The sequence below is a fragment of the Fringilla coelebs genome (assembly GCF_963513975.1).
Source record: "Fringilla coelebs genome assembly, chromosome: 5".
Taxonomy (NCBI): domain Eukaryota; kingdom Metazoa; phylum Chordata; class Aves; order Passeriformes; family Fringillidae; genus Fringilla; species Fringilla coelebs.
Window position 1 is genome coordinate 62,828,441 of NC_140033.1, and position 20,674 is coordinate 62,849,114.

The 20,674-nt window shown below is 42.6% G+C and overlaps 1 protein-coding gene across 1 annotated transcript in view; it reads left to right on the plus strand.

Moving 5' to 3' along the window:
- The window catches only part of TBXAS1 (thromboxane A synthase 1), a gene marked incomplete at its 5' end in the record, with an annotated part of 237,949 nt that overhangs the window by 195,137 nt on the left and 22,138 nt on the right, over positions 1-20,674 (plus strand). The gene's annotated exons all lie outside the window — the stretch shown is intronic.

Sequence of the window (20,674 nt, forward strand, 5' to 3'; positions counted from 1 at the left end):
ATGTGCACGGTGTGGGGATGTTTCTGTGCACATGAAGGGGTGAAGCCAGGGTTTGCTGCCATGCTTCTGCATCTTCTCTAACGATTGCTGTAAATTTGCCTCTTCCCTTTTTCATCTATGCAGCCAGCACTGAAATAAAATGTTCTTTGTGAAGAGAATATTGAAGAGCAGAAGGGAAAAAAGAGGGCATGGGTGTGCTTAATAAAAAAAGATTCTCTGCACTATCGCAGGTGCAGTTGATGCTGTTTAGAGCAGTCACTCATCTCACTCCAAATAAATAGTAATGACTGTTTCCTGTGACTGTGCTGTGAATCATACTCAGTCCATGCAGGGGAGTAGAAAATAAAGCTGCATGCAATCCACATGAGATGATGGCTCTTGTAATATTCAGCAGTTGGGCCTGGTTAGAAGCGTTTCATTATCTCAGAATTAAGAGAGAGCTTCCTGCTGTTGCAAAAGCTTGTTTATTCTTCTGCCTTCCCTCCCTTCCCTTCCTCCTTTCTTTCTTTCTTTGACATCTATCCCCTCTTCCTTTCTCCCATCTCTGAAATGTTGGTTTAATGTTTCTGAGCAGAACTGCAAGGTCAAATTAGGGACAGTGGCCCTGGAAGTACATTAATAGTTTATAGCATGATTTTTGGCTTAATAGCAGGGCACTTGAATTTTCTTTTATCTTTTGCCCTCTGCTTCTTTTCTTAGCTTATACTCAATATTTATCAGGAAGAAGCAGAAGAAGTTGACCTTCTTTTCCATTTCTAGTGAACTACTGAGTTTTTTTCCTTATCCTTGGCTTGCTCCAAAGTGAATCATTGGAAGTTTTTAAGTGAACTGCAGTTGCTGCTGCTACCTTAAGCCACATTAGAGACACCTGTAGCGAATAGGTGTTCTGTGGGGGCAGGTCTGTTTGTGCTTTAGCTGGATGCTAGAGGTCAGCCAGCAAATGCATGATGAAACCAGATTCCCTCCTTGAGTGGAGGGCTGAGCCAGAGCTTCTTGCCTAGACCCTTCAGGAGGAGGGCAACAGCCAGAACCTGCTGTTCAGGCTTCACCATCTCTGCAGAGTGGCAGTGTGGGGTGAGTAAATCTGTGTGAGGCTCATGTGAAGCCACATCATGAGCTGCCTTTGTAATTGGTGAATTACAAAGAGGTGGGGAAGGGCACCACTGCTTCAGAAGCTGTGGAGGATGAGGCACACACCAGTTCCCAAACTCACGATATCTCCTATTTAGAATAAGCATGGGTAATGTGTCCCTGTGTGCTGTGCCTCACTGCAGTCAGGGTTGCTGTGGCACCCCACTCGTGTGTGTCAGTTCCAGTCAGCAGAAGCACACAGCTGGGCAGTTGAAGGTCCATCTCAAACCAGGTGTGATTCATAAAGCATCTAATCTCAAGAAGAGCTCTGATTCAGGTTTTCACAACTGGATGATCATTTTGATTCCTATGAGTGAAGAAGGGCTCTCCAACATGGTCCTGCTGTGCTTAGTGACCAGCACGTTCCACACTGAGTGGGTGCAGCCAGGGTCTTTACAGGGTATCCAATTCCAGCTCATAGCTGGAGTGATGAAGGGACCTGTGTGATCCTTCCTGGCTCCTCTCCAGCAAGTTCTGAAGCTAAAGGAAGCGGTGTGATGCCTAAGGACACTGGCTTACATGGACAGTGCCCTCCTGGAGGGTGAATCTGTGAATACTAATGAATTCATTAGACCTCCTAAAGCATCTCTGTTTCAATAGTGTTTGCCTCAGCAGCAGTCAAGATGGTTAAAAGGCAATTGCAGCCACTGAAATACGTAGCAAAACTATTATCAGAAGATGTCATTTTTTGTAAATGTCAGTATGTAGATTTTTTATGGAGATATGGTGACAGGTAGTGCATAATTTAACATAAATTTACATAATATAGTGCAGCTGTTAATTTATGGCCATATTAGACTACAAGGTTATGTATCTAATGGATTTTGGTCTCCTCTCTTTTTTTTCCTTTTTTTAAAGTTAAAACTTTCCCTAAATTGTCCCACTTTTCTCATAATTCATGAGATACCTGTCTTCCCTCCCTCGTGCCATTCAGGAGGCTGTGCACATCATACCCTTTTTGCAGCCATGTGATTCACAGCAAACTCATTCCTATCTCCAACCCCAGTCATTTCAATTCAGTGTATCCCTGTTTTCACTCAAAGCAGGCCTGTGAGGGTCAAGAAGCTCTGTGGCTACTGGTTGACTTGTGTTCCTCAAGGCTGAGCCCTTGGACATAGCTAGAGACATACATTGCTTCTCCTTGTTGGAAAAGCTGGAGATGGGCAGCCAAAGCTAACTGCTCCATAGGTCAAGGTCTCCACCTGCCTTCCCTTTCCAAAACTGTCAGAGGAACTGGTTTCCACTCAGTGCTTGGCATCTGCAATTGAGAAGAGATTTTTTTTTTTCCAAGCGTTTGCTTGGTGGCTTTCCATGGTCCAAATATTGGCCTAAATTTTAGAGAAGTGTCCATGCAGGATGCTAGAACAGAGGTGAAGCTTTTTATTGGGTTTGTGTGACAAGGTTTTGGTAGTGGGGGGGGGGCTACAGGGGTGGCTTCTGTAAGAAGCTTCTGGAAGCTCCCTCCATGTACAATAGAGCCAATGTCAGCTGGCTCCAAGATGGATCCAGTGCTGGCCAATTCTGAATCCATTAGCAATGATAGTAGTGCCTCTGGAATAATGGAGTTGAGAAGGGAGGTGAAAAAAAAGCCTGTGCAATAGAAGCAGTAGTCAGACAAAAGGAGTGAGAACATGGAGAGAAACAGCAAGTTTCTGCAGACCGCCAGGTCAGTTAAGAGTGAGAGACAGGAGGTGTCCAGGCAGCAGTGCAGAGACTTCCCTGCAGCCTGTGGTGAAGATAATGGTGAAGTAGCTGTGCCCCTGCAGCCTGTGGAAGTTCATGGGGGAGCAGAGACCCACATGCAGCCTGTGGACGACCCCGTGCCAGAGAGGGTAGATGTGCCCTAAGGAGGCTGTGACCCTGTGGAAAGTCTGAGCTGGAGCAGGCTCCTGGGCAGGATCCATGGAGAGAGGAGCTCACACTGGAGCAGATCTACTGGCAGGACTTGTGACCCTGCAAGGGACCCACACTGGAACAATCTGTTCCTGAAGGACTGCACCCCATGGAAGGAACCTACATTGGAGCAGTTTGTCAAAAACCACAGCCCATGGGAAAGACTCACACTGGAGAATTTCATATAGAATTGTCTCCCGTGGGAGGGACCCCATGCTGGTGGAGGAGAAGAGTGTGAGTCCTCCCCCTGAGGAGAAAGGAACAGCAGGAACAATGTGTGATGAATCAGCTGGAACCTTTCCTCCTTGTCCCCCTGGACAGCTGGGAAGGAGGTGGAGGTAGGGAGCTCTAGGGTATTGAGCCCAGGAAGAAGGGAGGGATGGGGGAAGGTGTTTTTAAAATTTGGCTTTCTTTCTCATTATCCTACTCTGATTTGACTAGTATTAAATTCAATTAATTTTCCCAAGTTGAGTCTGCTTTGCCTGTGATGGTAATTGCTGAGTGATTCCCCTGTCCTTATCTTCACCCAAAAGCCTTTCCTTATATTTCCCTCCCCATCTAGTGGAAGAATAGAGTGATAGAGAAGCCTTGGGTGGACACCTGATGTCCAGATGGGCTTAAGCCACAAGGGACTTAAATCTAAAGGGGTTGTCAGGACATAAGTGGTGGCAGGGGCTCCTGGAGTACTTGATCTCTGGATCAAGTATTTATGGACTATGCTGCTAATTCCAAGCTGGCCTGCTGCCATTTTACCCAGCTGTTGTCCAGCTTGTGGGGCAGAGCAAGAAAGGTATGAACTTTACTTGATTTCTCTGAAAGTTTTCTCCATTTAGGCACTGGAGTGAGATTTGGGCTTTCAGGAGAGCTGTGTGCATTGAGCACACAGTGGTACCAGTATGAGATCAGTGTGTCCTTTGAGTCTCAGATCTTTGGCTGCCCCTTGCAGGAAATCTAGGTGGGAGGTGAGCTCTCTTTGGAAGCCTTCTGCAGAAACCAAACCCCCTGAGTGCCCAGGGCAAATGTGAATCATACTCCAAACATGCAACTCCAAAATGAGGAGTTAGGATTAGAATCAGTGTTCCTAATTAGAGCAGAGGTCCTTCTTGTGAGGCAAGTAAGTTTTCATCCAATTTATTGTGAATATTACTTGAAATATTTAAAAAATGTTCAGCTGCAGATTTCCTCCCCTCCACACACCTCCACCATGGAGGAAGCATGATTCATATCCAGAAGATAGGCTGGCACCAGTGTGTATTAGAATAAGGTTAAACTGTGTGCAGTTCTACACATAAACTTCTTGTGGAAGGTAATTGGGGCAAAGGGTGGATATTTGTCTTTTTGTCCAGTATAATGGAGGAAAGGGTTTTTTTGTTTTCTGCAGAGACTAATAATAATAATCAGCTGGGTTTTTTCCAGATGTTGTACAATGTGTCCAGTTACACACCCCCTCTAGAACTGTGGCATACATCCTTTCTTATGTGCAAGCCTGTGTTGTCCCGGAGGTGGGGGGAAAAGTCTGGTTGTCCCATTTCAGCCTTGTTCCTGCCTTCACCATTCTGTCCCTCTGGGGGCTTTTGGGAACTGGAAAATCCTGTGCAATTGACCTCAGGGAATCTGTCAATTCTGTCTGAAATTACAAAAAAAGTCATGTCCTTTGCTAAGACAGGTAAAGCCCTAAGAACAGTGTGACCACTGTTTTTCTGTACAGGACTGTGAGAAGTGGTTGGTGTTTAAAAAACAACTAAGAGAAGTGTCATTGTTCTCTACCATCTTACAGAGGAGGGAAAAGCAAAAGAAACATTTTTTTTACATACAACAGGGTAGTTAATGTTCTCTAAAGTGAAATATTGTTCCTTTAGTTTCAAATTTCCAGCAGACACTCACTTCTCATCTCCCCTCTTCCAACCAAGAAGCCAGTTGCCCCATTTTGCTGAAGTGGTTTTCCATATGCTTTGTTTCCTCATGAAATATGAAGCCTCATGTGCTCTGTTACCTCTCTGAGTCAGAAGTGTTGCACCCATGGCTGTCCCCCAGGCTCTGTGCAGAAGTAACTTGTGCCAGTGGAGCTCCTCACACCTTCTCTTGGAGCTCACCACAGTGTAGTGATAGCAAGGGAATGTTTATTGGCCTCTCTGGGAAAAAGTCTTGGTTAAATCCTCAGTATGTTCCTAATTGCTCCATCTTGCTGTCCCACCTCTGGTTTGAGCTTCTCAACATAACCACACAGCAGAGAGTAAACAAGCTATCCCTGCCCCCCATGCCCATTGTGTTTCCAAAACTCCCACTTCAATAATGTATTAGCTCAATTCATAGAAAAACAGTGGACCAAATGCCTACCTCTCTTCTCATGTTTCCCCAAGGCTTCCAGGAATGAAAGGAATTAGCACACAGACAGCTGATTTCCCTAGCACACCACAGAGCTGTATTTAGTGTGGCCTTAACCTAGACTGGATTCCCACTGGACACCATACAAATGTTTAATAATTAATGTCTCTTTTTAAAAATCAAAGAGGGTGAAAAGAGGTTGATCTATCCCAGCGATTAACTGAAGAATGAAAATGGATTGAAGAAGCGTAAATTTTTCCTGCCCTTTAGTATGTCTTGTCAGGAGCAGTAAACAAGCCCCCCATTTTTGGTACAGAGCTGCTCAGTGTTCCTGGAGCACTAATGGGAGTATTAAGTATAAGACATCTATGAGTCACTGTGGTTCTCATTCAAGTCAAAAGCATAAATAGCACTTCTCATATATCCATGCTGTGTCAGTCAAAGATACTGCATTTCCTTCCCCCTCTGCCTCTAATAAACATCCGCCGACCTTAAGCTGCTCTATACAGGAAACAGCCTGTTGGTTATTGTGTAAAACTGATAAGGTCCCCTGGGATGCTTTATCTGTCTCTGTTGTGTGTATAAATTTAGCTTCAGTCATTGTAGGTTTTGTTCTTTTACCCTTTTTCCTCTCCTCCTTTTTTAATGCCTGCTAAGTAAACATGGCATTGTGGATAAGGGGATAAAGTAATTATCTAGCATAATAAGATCAACACCCAGAGATTTAAGATTCCATCAATACACTTTGCCTTTCAGTTCTTTTGCCCGCATTTTGCTTGCAAATAATGGGTTTCTCTGTTTTGAAATGTATACCTGTTATTTTTTACAGTACCCTACCCACACCCCCATTTCATGCAATTGTAAACTGCAGCAGACCAGAGTGCCTGTCATTATGATTTTGCTCGAGACATGATGGTATTTACAGCAATGCTGAATTTCCACTCCATTTATGGCAGGTTGTGAGGGTTTCTTGCTCAGCACAGTGCTGTGAGATGGTAGCCAGAATTATCTTTTCATGTAATGCTCTCAGGAGGTTGAGTTCTTGGAGATGTGGAGCAATTAACACTCTTAATACTTCCAGTGCTGATTAAGGTTTTGGTGTTTGGAGGGTGGAGCTAAGGTTTGGATTTGTATTTAAAAGAGTTCTATCTTTCTTTTTTTATTACTGGTACACAAGCCAAAAATATGACCAGGGGTCTTTCAAGGTGTCTCCAGCTTCTGGGTGTGATCTGTGAGGTACAGTAATATTGTTCCTTTTGCCTGCAGTGTGCTCCATGCTGAAAGCATGCTGGAGAGCTAAAGGATGTGTCTGGATGCAGTAATCCTTTCTTACTCTGCAGTCTGTCGGGGGCTGTTTGAATTGAGCTGTCCTGAGGTGACTCAAGTTCTTTTTAAGATTCACTTACAGATTTCTGCTATCACTCATCTTCCATTCAGGAGCTGGTGAGCCTGGTGCCCTGGAGTATGTCTTTTGTGTAATTCCTTCTTATGCAGCTCTGTGGTAAGCACATCTGGGTGCATTTTATGCTCAGCTTGTAAAAGTACGACTATTTTGACAGGGTGCTGGACTGAGAAGATTCAGGACAGACATTTTACCAGCTACTTCTTAAAAGCTGAAGTGGGAGCTGAGGAGACAAACAGGCATTCATGCCTTGAAAAGTCCCCTGCAATGTCCCCAACTAGCTCTCACTAGTTACACACCCTGTGTGTGTGGTGAAGTGGCTGTGGCATAGCCAAGAGAAAGGATTTGTTTAGCTTTTGCTTAGCTAAGTAACTAAAAGCTAAACAAATGTCCAGGCAACAGGACAAGTTAATTACCTGAGCACTACTTTAGTTACTCAGGTGAATGTCCGCTCTCACTGAGCTTTCTGCTTCTGGTGTGGTTTGCATTTCTCTAAGCTGGCTCACAGCTGCTTCATCTGCTACGTCCACAACAGAAGTAGCCTTAACTGCAGTACAGACTTTAGGAAACTTGGTGTGGTTTTCAGAACAAAGGGGGTAGAATCAAATAGTCTTTAAAAATTGTTTGCTAAAAAATCCCCAAAACATCCTTTCAGCACCTTTCCTTATTTCAGCTTCCCCGAGCAAGGGCTACACCTGCTTTAATATTGAGAGACTTTGGAAATCTGACTGAAAACAGGATCTTCAGGAAAAGGCCAGATAAAATCTTCACAGCACTGATACTTCACAAATTTCCCCAGCACGGTGGTACTTGCATTTAGGCTTGCAAGGCAGTTGTTGGAGATCTTCCATAATGTTTGGATGAGGAATTTGTCCAAGCCAGCCAGGGGTGAGGAACTTGCTCTTTCTTCAAAGATGATTTTGTCATGAGTGGTACATAAAAATGCATTAGCACTTTTTGTCAGTAATGAACTTCCTTGTTCATTAGGTTAACATTGGCTGCTGTCACTAGTAAGTACATTTTAATGAGGAAGAGAGCATTCTGAAATGGTGGAAACCTGGCACTCTTGGGTCCAATTCACAGCTCATTGAAGTGGGTGAACAGATAGACTCCCACTGAATTCAGGTCCCATTCAGAGTGAAGGCAATTTACCCTGGCTGAGGACCTGCCCCTGGTTTCCCCAGTGGCTACTCAAGTGTGAAGTGCAGCTGCTGCTGGCAGGTTTTGTTTCTTCCATTTAAGGTTCTGAATACATTCAGCATTATTCTTAAGGCAACAACACAGCAATTGAAGTCTTGTTCTACCTCCCCAAATTAAATAATTCTCTTACATCATTTACTTCCACTTTCTGGTTTGCTTTCATTTGACCTGCTAACCATGTCACACAGCATTAGCTTTGTAAATGCTGTCATGGACTTGGTTTGAAGGTTTATGCCAGGTCAGTTGTAATTCCCTTTCTCTTGCATGCCAAAACAAGCAGATAAATGTATATTATGGGTGCAAGCTCAAGTAAAATGAACTTTGATAATTTGAAGAGTTCTGTGCTGGTGAAATAAGTGAACAGGTTTGTGCTTACTGTCATATTTAAATTTACTCTTTTGCTTGTAATTCCCCCACACTTGCTTTGTACATCTGTTTCTGGTGTTTCTGATTTTTTAAAAATACCTATTTTTACAGAACAAGCAAAACAGACTTTCCCAGTAAATAGTTCTGGGTAAAAATTCCACTTGTTGCTTTGTGGAAAAATTACGGATGTGTTTTAAAAAGCCCCTTCTTCATTATTTCCTTCTCTTCTTAAATAACAATTGTACTTATTTTCATACAAGCCTTCTTTTCCTGCATGGTGCATTTTAATAATTTACACATCCCTGCTGTATGGGAACCAGAGAGCAAAGCAGACTTCCTGAGGGAATGTCACTGCAATCCTTATTCCTGTGATTATTGCTACAGTACCACTGAGAATTTCTACCCTCAATCTGGATTTTATTGTAGCGTATGATGTTCAAAAAACCTGATAGGACATAGATCCATAAAAGCTTACAGTGTGTACTTAAACTGACAAAACAATGTGGATTTAAGATTGTGTATTGATGTTAGGGATGTTGACTCTTTTCCTAACACAGGAAAAGAAGATGGGTGGGCTATTTCTCTTCAGTAAAACAACACTGAACTCATTAGGACCCTCAACAATTACTTGATTTCCAGTGTGCCTTGAACAGATTCAGAAAGCTTAAGAAATAGCAAGAAGGGAAATGCAATCTTAGATTTTTAGACCCCTTTCTTAAAAACCCAGGAAGAACACATGTGTCATCATAGCATGTGCCTTCACAAGGAAGCAGAAACTCAAATCTCATTTGAGGAGATCCACAGAGCTCCTTCTCCACACAGCACCAACATATTGCAGATCATAGAAGATGTCCCAAGCCTTCATAAACAACTAGAAACCTCTATTAAAACATCACTAGCTGCAATTATAATGTATCACAGGAAGAAAGAAAAAGAGATCAAGATCTCAAGACATGGCAGTAGCAGGGCATTTGTTAAATAAAACTCATCTTTAATGATCAAAGCTGTTATTAGTACATTGGTGAGTGCAGATATCTTTTTAATGGTTTTCATTTTCACATTAACCTTTAAAAAGTGAGTGAAATCTTTCTAAACTAGAGTGGGAAATTATATATTCACAGCTTACCAAATCAGTGCAAGTCATAAAAAGAGGGCCTTTTCTGAGTGCTAATTTTTCTGAAAATTTAATTTCGGGATGCTCCCATTAGGCAGTGGTTGAATCTGCCATCACACAATCCAAAGTGGCTTCCCCAAAGCCATCACTTTATGCAAGGTTTCCTTTGGATCCCCATTGACAACTGCTGCAAAGGATTCTTGCTTAACTCTCCAGGCTCATGTGTGTTTTGGTTGCTCTTTTAGTACAGCCTTGACCTCCAAGGTCTTCAGATAGGAGCAGTGCACCTCACAGTTGGAATATGTTTTCCTTAAGGATATTATATTGTGGCTCTTTTATATGAGTGGGTTGAACTTAATTTAGGGAGAGCAGGAGTAGAATGAAAGGGAAGTTTCCGTTTCCTAAGGGAAAATGAAGTGAACTGTGCAATCTTAACGGTTTGTTTTAACTCTTGCCACAATCTCTGGCTTTATCTGAAGAAAGTCCTTTGTCTGCTGGCAGTGACTGCAGAGTGGTTTATAACTTCCTATGCTGCAGCTTTGCACTCTAAGAGCACTGGCACATATAGGCAGTGCTGTGGGCAAAACCTTTTATGTTGTGGTGGGGAGTGTTTTCTCCTTTAAAAATGTCAAGTTTAATACAGTGATGCAAAGGAGCAGGGCCTCCATTAACCCTCCCCAACAAGGAATGATCCCAAGATCCTACTGGTTCTTTATTAGAGCAGTGGGGTTTCCCCACAAGGCATCATTTGTTATATTACTTCCACCTTTTAAATTACTTTTTTTTTTTCTTTAAATTATGCTCTGGGGAGGCAAGGGGAGGGAAGGGACAAGGTGTGCCTCTGAATTCTCTGAATTGGTGTTTAGGGGGTGTGGGGAAGAAAGGAGCATAGTGAAATGCTTCCAATCCAAACATAGGGAATAGAGAAGGTTTGATAAGGAGAAATTGTCCTCCAGAACAAAAGAATTTTAAGAGAAGTTTTGAGTCAACTGCATCAGAGTTATTTTTTCAGCCAGATTAAGTGCTTTTTTGGAAACCTGTTGTGTTCACACATTTATTTTCCATGAAGTTGCTCCTCTCTTATATTCTTGGGAGGGATCCTATCCCTTTTTTCATTCTTGGCTACAGAGAAAAAGCCAGTAATGCTTCATGCTAAATGAATGAACTGCTTTTCTGCCAGTGGTGAGATCTGTGGTGAGGAATCTGACATTCCTCTTCCCTCTTATGAAAACACACTGAGGTTGTTGGGCTGCTTAAGGACTACTAGGAATGAGGACACTGATTAGCAAGCCAAAATGAAGGAATGGATGTCCTAATAAAAATGCATGTAGCATCTGTAGGCCTGAAAACATTTCTGAACAGCTTCTTTAGCCACAATCAGAGTTCCTTCATACTTCCTTTTGCAAGCAGAAATGAAAGCAACAGGGATAAAACCTAGCCAGGCTTTTAGCAACATCTGTCTTCATAAGATGTTGACATGTGTGAACATGGTCACTTCCTTTTTCCCTTCCTAGATACTATGAACATAGATGTGATACTGTGATGTGAATGTCAAATAAATCAATCCTTGTGCATCCATTGTTGATTGATTAGATGACAACTGTTAACTATTTAGCTGGTATTTTCCCATTGATGCCATAATTTTGGCATCCAAGTTCTTTACAAAGTGTAAATTATCTCAGTGACCTCTACAAATGCCCAATTAAATTGATTTTTTTTCTGTATGTGTCACTGGTTTCAAAGGAGTTACGCTGATTTGCAGCAGTTGAAACCCTGCCCCAAAGCTTCAGGCTCAGGAGTTCACAATGGAGAGGGAGGTGTAGCCTAGAGGCAGAGGTCTACCATCTTTGCTGAGGCAGGGTTTGATTTTAATGTATCAGGAAGGTTTTTGAGATCTTTTACTACTTTTAAAAATCATAGTATTGAAATAATGAAGTTTATCAGTCATTTTCTTTCTTTCTTTTTTTCTTCATTGTCATTGAAAACCATGAATACTTGATCTTTAAAATCCTGCTAAGGCAGGTAAATTGTAATTAATCATGAGCCATTCATCAATAACTAATTATTCAATTACATTAAAGATAATCTTGTTTTCAGTGAATATCAATCATTAAATGAACAATTATTTATTTCTAATTCATAAGATCAACAGTATTACTTCTGTAATTGCAAGTGTCATGAAATAGCCACAGCATAATAAACCATACCTGCCCTATATTAAATCAGAATGTCATATTGACAGATACTGTGGCATTGCAAATAAGTCACCTTTTGCAGACACCTTTTTACAATTGAAATAGCTGGGATTAAATGAGAAATAAATACTGTCTGTATCCTAGTTAAACCTGTTTGCAAAAGTCTAAAAGAGCAAACTATTAGTTAGTAGACTGATAATTACAGATGTTTAAAAATAGATACTCAGCTATTTATGCTGTCTGAAGTATTAATAACTTTATTTACCACTGGAATAAAGCTCAGCTGTGAGAGCCAACCCCATATGACATTTCCATGAGGTACAAGAGGTGGCTCTAATATTTGTAACTGATGAAGATTTCACCAGCAATTTTGTGGCTGATCTTGTGCTTGCATGAATGTACAAATAAAGCAATGGAGGTTTGAGGAAGAATTATCATGCAAAACAAAAACATGCAGCTTATTCATTACTCAAATATTGTAAACAAGATGTGAATCGTTTGTTGTAATATACTGGCAAACAGGGAAAAAAAAACTAAAAAATCTTTGTGAAGGACCTTTGTAAGGTTTTGCAGTGGGCCATGTTCACGCTCAGGCCGTGGTGCCACATGTTGTCTTTATGAGCTTGGAAGTGGTCAGGGAAGACCTTGCTGTGGGCTGCTCTGCAGGTCCTGCCTCCTTCCCACTGCTGTGGTGCCAGGCTGGGTGCCACCAGAGGCACTGTATCCCCTCAGGGGGAAAATGGGGCTTACAAATGCAGCTTACAAGGATTTTACAGAAGGGTGTAAAGTTCTGCTGGGGTCGGACCTCACCTTGCTAGAAATAGGAGCCCAGTCCATGGTGGGAGTAAGAAAAAGGATGAATTCATGCAGGATTATCAGCATTTAATAATTTGCAGGCTCAGGGGTTCATTCAGGTGAGAGGAACTTGCAGGTCAGTCAGGTCTGAGCCCCCAGAGCTCTGTTCCAGCTGTTCAGTGCCCACAGTGGCAGCCCCACTGGCACAGACAAAGAGACCTCAAATATCATCTGTTCAAAGGCTGGTGTGAATGATCTTTCAATTCCTCTGTGAAATGGAAGCAGACATGCCCATCAATGCCTGGCTTTGCTGCTTCAGCAAGGCAAGCTGTTTATGTTATTAAAAGTTAGGTTTTTTGACTTCACCAAAGCAGTTTTCCGCTGTCTCATTCAGTCTTTCTGCTGCAGCAGTTTTGGTCACTGAGCAGGGTCTGTGTGTATTGCTCATGGAGAAGGTTGAGAGTGCAGAAGAGAGGGTTGCAGGAAAGTTAGGGCTGACCCTTTTCCATCCACAGTCCCCATCTCCCCAAACTGCCCTGCCTCGAGCACAAATAGCCAGATGCCATGGGAGCAGCACTGTGTTTTCCAAAAGCCATGCAGGACTGGTGTGCAGCACACTCCTTGCTCTGTTTGACAGCCTCTGTTTGACTCAGGGAGTTCAAACTCACCATTTGGGTTTGAACTATCAGAGCCAGCCGGCTTAGCAGCAGTGTAACCACTGGCAAAGACAGGGCTGGGAGGAAGTAGCTTCTTCTGTCCATCATGCTGTTTTCCAGATGAGATGAGACTTATCACACTGTTAATGAGGACTTAGTGCATTCTCTGGGCCATGCTGCTGTAGTGGCAGGTGTTTGTCCTGGCCCCAGGTGCAGAGGGTGCCTCTGCATCCAGCACTGGATGTGTATCCACTCAGATTGTTGAATTAAATTCACAAGTCTGCTTTCTCACTCCCTGAAACTAGTCAGAGCTAAAGCTCCCACAGAAAGAGCCGAGGTGGTTTATGATGGGAAAAGACAGCCTGGCAGGACTGCAACTGTCCCTCCACTGACCTAGGGAGAGTCCCAAGACCTCTGGCAGGAGACCCATCACACCCAGCCCTTCCTCCTGGCAGGAGGAAGGTGCTAGCAATGACCTTGAGTGGGAGCCTGCACGCAGCTCTGGCTGTGAGCTCCTGGCAGTCAAACTCTGATTGCACAGCTCCAGTGGGAAGAGAGTAAGATTTCACGGGGGGTAAACCCCTGTGTCTCGAGTTTCTAGAGTGTGCTAGAAGTCATGTAGCTGTAAAGTTAATGATTGCTGAGACATCCCTTAGCTCTCTTCCCTACCTGATGAATGTCGCTTTGGTGCTGTCAGTGTATCAAAGAAAAACATGGGTTTTGTTTGTTAGATTGATATAGCAGCATGTATTTTAACTGCTTAATCAACAGAAGCTTTAATAAGCTTTTCCCAGTAGCTGCACCCAGGTGGCATCTAAGTGATTAATCCTGAAAAAGAGAGATGGCTGCCCAGCAGAGTGGCAAGTCAGGACACAGACCCACCATTTCACGGCTTAGTTGGAGGAAGCAAGAGCTGGAGCAGGTGACAGAGATAGCAGCATCTTCAGAGTCAGGAGAAGATGTGGGCCAGGCTTTTTGTGCATGACTGCCACTCTTACCCTGTGCCAGCTGGCACTTGCATCATCTGCAGAAGCATATGTTTGACCAGCCCTCCTGCCAGGGGAAGGTGGTACCTTGGGCTGGTTTAAGGGGAACGAATCAGGAAAGAGCAGAGTGAGCAATAGAGTCATGTCCTTTGTCAGTAGGAGGGGTTTTTTTGTAAACTATAAGCTGAAAATACTGTTACCTTTTGATTCAACTTTGGCATGCCCTCAGGCCTGACCATGGCATCCATGATTATAGAATCACAGAATTTAGTTTGGAAAAGACCTTTAAAGATCATTGAGTCCAACTGTAACCCTAACACTGCTGAGTACCACTAAGCCATGTCCCTAAGTGCCATGTCTATTAAATATTTCCATGGATGGTGATGTGACCTCTTCCATGGGCAGCCTTCCAATGCTTGGTTTCCTCAGAAAGACCATGCTGAGAGTCTTGGTGTTTCTCTACCTCTGAACAGAGAGTGAAAGGGAAGTGGTAGTGGGCTAATGTTACTTGAGCTCCTTGTTTCTTTCTTAACTTCTGATTTGCTCTAAGACCACAGGCTGTTCATGTGGTAAATAGAGCATGCTTATATTTATCTTAATGGGTGTTTGAGATTCTCATGTAAAGGGCATTAGGGAAGAAAACATTTTATTATAATTTTAGTATATCTCCTACTTTTTTGAGACATTATGGAAAGTTCGTGGTAGTATTTCAGCATCAGCCTACACAAATAGTATTTAGCAATAGTATTTTCAGTCATGGGTGCCTAAAATTAGTCCCCTAACTCTATATTTAAGTACCTAAGTAGGTGCTTAAGTTTGTTAAAGGGACCAACCACTAGCAATCTACACCAATATGAAAGACAGCTTTGCATGCTCAGCGCCTTTAACGCACACACACACAAAAATTATGATGGCTGTCCCAGTCTAGCATCTCATTCAAAGTTTGAATATGATATGTCATAGCTGATTTTGCATCCAGCATTCAACTGCAAAGAAACAATAGCTGAGTGTCAATGCAGTTTATGCAGTTATCAAAGACTGTTGGTGCCTCTTTGGGGCTTCTGCATTTATCATCCACTTCAAGAAATACAATTCACATGTTTAGCAGTCTTAATGTAAAAAATACTGCGTATTTTTGTATTAAGCCAAGCCCTGAAGTGTTCTCTGACTATAGTATCACTTATCTTCCCCGTCAAGGTGCACAGCAGAGAGGGCAGCCAGGCTGTTATTGCTTTTACTGTATTCTAAACACGCACAAGCGTACACACACATCTGTATCTTCAAAATCTGCCAAAAGTATTTGTTGTTGTCTCTAAGAAGGAGTAATGCTCTCCTGCAATGTGTAATTTATAAGCACTAGTTTTTGCTGCTTCTTATTATAAAAACAATTCATCTCATTGCAGAATGTGTGCTTAATTATAATTTGCTAATGCCCTTGAGTTTTTTTAAGTCAAATTTATTGCTCAAGTGTACTGTAGCCAATATAATCTGGTGACAAAGCAAAGGAATTAGCTTAAGGAACTGTTTTTTCTAGCACTGAATTTGTGATCTGTGACCTTACGCAAAACATTTTACCTTTTTCATGAGTCAGCTTCCCCATCTGTTTTTTTAAAAAATGGCTGGAGATTAATAGGTGAAAGATGCCATATTTTTATTTTGTTAAGCACCAGAGCACAGGATACATTCAGCACATTATTTATAATGTACATCCCTGCATTTGAAACACCTCATCATATTTACACTTTTAATTTGGCTTTACTTTTGCTATCGTTGCTAAACATAAACCACCCACACAGATTAAGGACACTGGTGTTCATAGCAGTCTAAGTTGTATCAGCCATTCAAACTAAAATTAGTGCTAAAAGCAATCAGTAAGCCAGTGGTCTTGTGGCTCCATCACAACAGAGCAGTGTGGAGGGTGAAACCCATTTTTCTCCTGGCTTCTGGTCCACACCAAACCAACATGAGCCTGCTCATGCAGGGCCAGAGGCACATGAGCTGTGCCCATTTGGAGTGTGGGTCTTGTCTTTGCTCCTCATCAGCTCCAACGACCCTTTATCTGCTGAGCCAAGGGAGTAGAAAAGATGGGGTTACTGTGCATGATAGAAAGGAGAGAGGTCAGCTTTTTCCTCCAAAGACATGAGCTTTCTCTACTTTGTGGCAACTCCAAGTCGCATGCTAACAAATCGGCATTTCTGCTTCTGCTGCAGAGGGCGGTGGAGGTCATGTCAGTGACTGCTTTCAGAGCATACCCAGGGGCATTTGAGCAAACGTTTTCTCCAACTGTTGACATCTTGGGGGCCTCAGAAAGCTGGCCCCCTGTGACTCATAATGAGATGGTGGCTGGATGAGATGGAACAGGGCATTTAAACAAACCACTGTTGCTTTTCAGTTTTTGCTTGCATTCCTGCTTAGCTATGTATGCACCATATCACATCGTGCATCTACATCCTGTGAGGCATTTGTAGTTGATAGAAAAATAACTTTGATGGGAGTGTGCAAAGCAACTTCACTACTTTTTAAGCAAAACAGCTCAAAAAACTTTGTTTTACTGCCCACAGCATGGAGATGGTTTGATTTTTTTTTACAGCTACAATATAAGTACCACTTGGAGAATAGTGTATGCCCCAGGGGTATGCATAAACTCCTGACCCTGCTTAAACTGTGTGGCACACAACACTGGGCACAAATCAGCAACATTTGTGTGCTGTATCAAGCCCTGTGTTGTGACACATCATTCATGTCCAGCAATAATGCTGCAATCACTGGTCCTGATCGCTTCCTGCCAAATGGCAAACACAGCCCATCCTCCCTAAAAATAGAGACCTTTCCCACTGCACTGTAATCCTGGTGCCAGCACCAAACCATACCTCTCCACAGTCCCTTCAAGCCATAAAAAAATTTTCTCCTGCTTTCTTTCTGGCATAAAACACAGTTTGGGAAATGTATTGGGGCTATTAATTTTGTTTCAGGGAGCGCAGGGTGCCAGTGTTTTATTAACACAGTAGCTCTGCTCAATGGCAACATCTGGTTTTCAGTGAGGTTTCAGGGTTGGGGTTTTTTTTGCTCCATTTTCCAGCTGTGTTGACTCAAGTCAGAAGGCAGTCAGGCACTTGTGAGACTGAGGTCTCCAAACACTTAAAGAGCTGAGATATTCTTTGAAACCCCTGGATCTTGGAAAATTAGGGCAGAATCTGACAATACCAATTTTTCCTCCAGAGGCTTGCAGCATTCACAGTTCTGGTTCCAGCCAGGATCAGGAAATTAAAAATCACTTGGAAACTTTTGCAGTGTTTTCAGGGTGGCTGTAGGTTACATCTCCACAGAGCAAAAAGTGCAGGAGGGAGACTTAATTTTCCCAGGCCATTTGTTTTATGTTGTTCATGTATTCTGAAAGATGATTTACCTTGCTCGAGAAAATAGGCAAGTCAAAAGAATACAATCTAGGTTTTCTGGAGCAAAGAATGGAAATGCAGCTTTGGTGTCAAGGCATTAACAATTCATTAGGCTCACCTGTGTCTCAGCAGTGGGGCCAGCATGAGACAGATACTCTTACAGCTGACACCAGCTGCATTTCTGATGTGTGTTATAAATCCCATCCCTCTGGGATTTCTGTTAGCCAGCTGTGGCTACCTGCCTGTGGTTTGAGCTCCAACACAGCAGGAAATGAGTGGCCAGAAGGACCTCCACGCTCCTCACAGCTCTCCTGCTCTCTGCTCCAGTGCAGCCTGGTCTCCAGCCTTCTCCTAGCTCAGGAGCTGTGGTTCTCTGCTAAATCTCAAGGGAAGGCTGAGCTACCTGAAAAGCTGTGAATACTGGCAGGGTGGCTTCCCTGCCACCTCGTCCACCTTTACTTCTGTCCTTGCTTCCTTCCCTCCATCCCACAGCACTCGCATTGAATTAATTTCTCCTGTTTTCTCCTGCTGCGTTCTCTCCTTTCCCTGCTCCTGCATTATTCAGCTTTCCTTCTCTAACAGTGTTTTTGCCCCCTCTTTTTCACCTCTCAGCTCCCCATGCTCCTCCCCAAGGAGGAAAACAGCAAGGCATGCAATACAGCCTTGTGAGCCGTGAGTAATGACAAAATGAAAGGAAAAGGAGGGAAGGCAGCCTTAATGCTCAGCATCTGAAAATGAAATGTTTGCTTTTTCTGAAGTCAGTTTTGTTAGAGGTGTCGGGATTCCTTGTTCCTGTCCCAGTAGCCTGACTGAGGCAGGAGGCTGTGCCAGCTTGGGATGCAGACTTTGAGTCCAGACTCTGCCTCTGTAGCACTGCCCAAGCCCAGAGGAGCTTCCCTGATGAAGCAGAAATTTGCCTGGTGCCAAGCCAGCCTAGCTGGCAAACATAGCGTGATGCCTCATGCTTTAAGTACCTAATGTTGGCCTAACTCTTACCCCATTCTCAACCCTCCCTTTTTTTGCCCTGAAAGAAAAGCCTAGCCCGACTGAGGAAAATCAGTCTGTGAAACAGGAACCCTTGAGTTATTTTAGGGTTAAGTTACAACTGTGTTGTTTTTTTCCATGCATGATTCTTCTTGGTTTTTGGGTTTTTTTCCCAGACTGCTTGAGTCCTAAATTCCCCCTGTAAACTGCTTTCTGTACCATCCCATCAGTTCTCAGAACAATGAATTGCTTGATATACCTGATAAGAGTTAACACGAAAAATGAATAAATCATTTGCTACTCCCTTCTCTTTTTTGCTGTAACTGGGTGTTGGTCTATAAAATGAAGGAAGTTACATTGAGCAGGAAGTTTAAAAATGCTTAGACAGATGTCATTAAAAAAAAAAATCAAACTTGGCTTTCTGCCAAGTGTCTGTAATTAAAATTATTCTTCTTAGTGAGAAAAAAGCAGATGCAAAGGGAGGTTTCCTGTCTCTCAAAGTAGGAAATACAAATAACTGTTAGTCTTGCCTTTGTGTCTGCATGTGTGCACGCATATGTGTTTGTGTGAGTGTATGTCGTGGTGTGGGGCTCTGATGCTTATTTCTGAAGTGCCTTGTGATAGAAAACTTTAGTCAATACTGGGTAGATGAGTGCTTTATTATAATCTATGCTCTTTTTTGGTCTTGTTTTTAAATTAGATCTTTGTTGGAAAATACTAGATATAAATTGCCCTTTCCATATTCCGTATTCCAGAAATGGCTGGTCTTTCAGAAAAGAACAGTGAATTTCTGTGTATGGTGTTGAAGGGAGAACAGGATGTGGGTGGGTGTACACATGTGTATATAGCTATACTTATCTATACACATCATATAGCTAGAGCTGATAGCTTTATTAACATAGAAACCAATGCAGTTAATGCTGTGCAACTTTTTAGCATACGTGGAAGTATACAAATATATAACTGCATTTATCAAGATAACTTCTTTTTTCAGTACAATTGTCTTTAGTTTAATGCCTTTAAATTATATTTTTATTTTGTTTCTTGTCTGAAACACAAATTCAAAAACAGTCTGTTATCCAAATTAGGCAAGTCTACCATCAGGAAATGTGCTCTGTGGCTCTTTTTTGTCACCACTCTTTGAAAGGGGGCTGCTGTAATTTCTCTTGTATACAGAGATAGACTTACAACTTACCTAAATTGAAGAAATTATATCAATCCATTTACCATGTTTTTTTCAGACATTGCCCTGCAGTTTTTAATTTTGTTTCTTTTTTAAAAAGAAATAAGCCCTTTTTGAGGAATGGCAGACAAGGCATGGACACATGTTCCAATGCTAATCCATGAGAACAGGCAGATCCTGGTGGAGCAATACCCCTCAGTAATAGCAAGGGCTCCTACCTGTTTGTGTAGTGTGTGTTCCATATTCTAATCTGGATGTAAAGTTGTTTGCTGCTTTCAACAGCCTCACATTTACAAAGGGCAGATGTACTGTGTGGTTGGTTCTTCCACCAGCACTCATAACCAGCTTTAGTTATTGTACATCTGCATTGAGATGTGCCACAGCACAGCTACAGTTCCCTGGCAAAAGTGTCCTGGTAATATTGTTTATTCTCCTCACTGTATTGGGATAAGTAGAAGTGTGCTTGTGCTGTCATGGAGTTTTCCTAATTTATTATGCTAGCCAGTGATTTTTAGTGGACTGTGCTTGAATTTTCCTCTAACTCTGAAAGTGAGGTGTAGCCCCAGCCTCGTTGTACCAATCAGTCCATCTTGTGTTAATAGATATCAGATGGCATATCAACACAAACATGCTGCATGCTGTACAGATACACAGGGTGCAGGTGCGTGGGTGCAGGGCCCCCGTCTCATCTTGAGCACATGGAATGAGGAGTAGGAGACAGCAGATAAGATCCCCAGTGTGTTTTGGCTGTGATGACAAAGCTCATGTGATGGCATAGCTCTCCTTTTCCAGGAGACCGCAACAATACGTTGGAATGGCTTGATTTTACTGCTCTTTTCTTCAGGACTCCACAGCCACTCAGCTCCTGTTTGTGGGCTGATTGGGCTCCATGAATTGAGTTTTCTTCAACCAACAAGATCCACTATTTGCATTGATAAACCCTGGCTGACCTGAGTATCAGAAGCTGGTTGGCATGCTGGTGCAGTGTGTACTGACCTTTGTAAACAACTCATCCATGATTTTGGCATCTTTGAGTGCTCCTAGAAAAA